We start from the raw sequence: 2,084 nt of genomic DNA, 5'->3' as shown, positions 1-2,084 counted from the left end.
CACCCGGTCCAAACTCACCTCTGGCCCCCCGCCGCGGGACGAGAAAAACTTCCCGAGCAGACCTGCTGGTGGGCAGGACGGAGCCCAGCGTGGCAGGGTGGCATGCATGTGGCCTGGGGACCCAGTGGCACCTCCATCGCAGGGAAATGCCATCGCCTATGGCCACGCTACCTGCCTGGCCAGTCCGGCAGAGGACAGGGACAATGCCACAGGCAGGCTGGGGACCTGAGGCTTTCTCACCAGCATCTGGTCACCATGTACTGCTCCAGATCCAAACCTGGGGCTCTGGGAGGAGCTGGTTAGCAAAGTGGTCTTACAGCGAGCATCCGGGGGGAGAGGGACATTACGGCAGCAGCTCTCCCAGCCCATTGATTCCCCGTGCCCCTCAGCAGCCTGTGCCGACCACACTCCCGGCTTGCCGATAGCAATGGAGGCATCTCTACCCCTGGTCCCTTCTTCCCCTGAGCTCTCCCCATCAGCACCAAGACTAGAAATCCCAGCTCCTGAGACTGTCCTTTCCACATACGCCCTGGTCTGTGCTGGGTGCTGAGGTTTGCCATGTGAGGGGTGGTCTTACCCCAGTCCCCCATCTTCTCCTTCCTCCTGTCCTCCCTCTGCAGCTCCCCTGCTGCAGTGGCACACCAGGCGCCAGGAACTCGGGCTCTTTTGGCAGGTGGCAGCCAAGAGGGTGATGCACGGGATTTAAACAGTGGCCAGGAGAGCCCGGGTCAGGGCACACCCACCAGCATCAGGGCGTACCCCCACCCACACAGGAGGGGTGTCCCCAACAGGCTCATCCTCCCCTGGTGTGGCTGGTTAACTCCTCCATTGCCTAGGAGACACTGCTGGCACAACAGAGCCCGGCCCAGCGCACGCGGCACTGATGGGGAGGAGGTGGGGACGTGCTGGCACACCTTCGCCTGCTCCGCTCCCAGCCCCACTGACTCAGCCTGCCACTCGTGGGAATGCCCTGGGCAGCACCGCATGGGGCCAGGAGCCCAGTGCGTCCCTGGCTCCCTGGCCCCAGGGTTTACAGCCCCAAAACTGCCATGGGAGGGTGTGCACGGGGCACAGCACGGCCAGCTCCTCCCACCAGCGCTGGCTGGCAAGGGGAGGCAATGAGGACCTGAGCCAAGCTGGAGCACCTGGGAGAGCCTGGGTATGAGCGTGGGACTACCACTTGGCTCAGGTGCTGGCGGCCGATCGCCAAGCAGATGCCACCCCATTCTCCGTCACCCCATGGCTGCACCCCAGGAGGGTCTGATGAGACTCAACCCCTCCTGGAGCCTCTCTAGCCAATGCAAACAGGGATGTGCAACATGCGCATGTCCCCTTACCGGCACCATGCGGTAGAAGCTGATGTTCGTTCCCCCTGGGCTCCCCATCCCTCCTTCCCTCCCTTCCAGCACACACAAAAAGCCAGACCAGGACAGGGCAGTGCCGGCCAGGGGGACATTCAGGTGGCAGCAAACAGAGCACACGGAGGTGCCTCGGCTGGGGCAGACCCTTTCAGCAATGACAGGGCTTGGAGACCTGGTCCTCCCACCCAGTGTGGGCATCAGGAGGTGAGCGTCAGAGCATCGCTGACAGCTCCTCGGGTCGTCACAGCCCTTCCTGTCTCTGTCACGTGGCATCTGGAGACACCGTTGTCCCAGTCTGGCTGGGGCTGCTTTGCTGGCCCCGTTGCCCAGACAGCCTGGCCAGGCCACTTGTACTCGGGAGCCCTTGCCCTTGGAGGGCAGCCTGCACGTTGTCCCCTCTCCCCGCCCTGGCCAGGCGAGAGGAGCGGTACATGCTGAGGCACACATGCCATCACTCCCGAGCCCTCCGGCCCCAGAGAGACACAGGGAGGACCAGCCATACAGCTGTGTGGTTCCCTCCTGCCTGCAGACCGGCCACGTCCCCTCACCTTCATCAGCGGCAGAGGTGGGGCATTGCAGCACGAGCACTGTCCTGGGGGCCGTACGTGGGGCTGGCTCCGCTCCCCTGGGAACACCCAGGGACGTTGACGTAGACATGGTGCCGCAGTTTATCCCTTCTCTGCGGTTTGCCCAAGGGCCACCGTGACACGGCCCCCAGCCCTG

At 64.1% G+C, this 2,084-nt stretch overlaps 1 protein-coding gene across 1 annotated transcript in view; it reads right to left on the bottom strand.

Annotated features, from left to right (window-relative positions):
* The window catches only part of TNIP1 (TNFAIP3 interacting protein 1), a 14,219-nt gene that overhangs the window by 10,080 nt on the left and 2,055 nt on the right, over positions 1-2,084 (bottom strand). The gene's annotated exons all lie outside the window — the stretch shown is intronic.

Source organism: Pygoscelis adeliae, unplaced genomic scaffold (assembly GCF_000699105.1).
Source record: "Pygoscelis adeliae isolate BGI_AS28 unplaced genomic scaffold, ASM69910v1 Scaffold34, whole genome shotgun sequence".
Taxonomy (NCBI): Eukaryota; Metazoa; Chordata; class Aves; order Sphenisciformes; family Spheniscidae; genus Pygoscelis; species Pygoscelis adeliae.
This window is presented reverse-complemented; position numbering and strand designations above follow the sequence as displayed.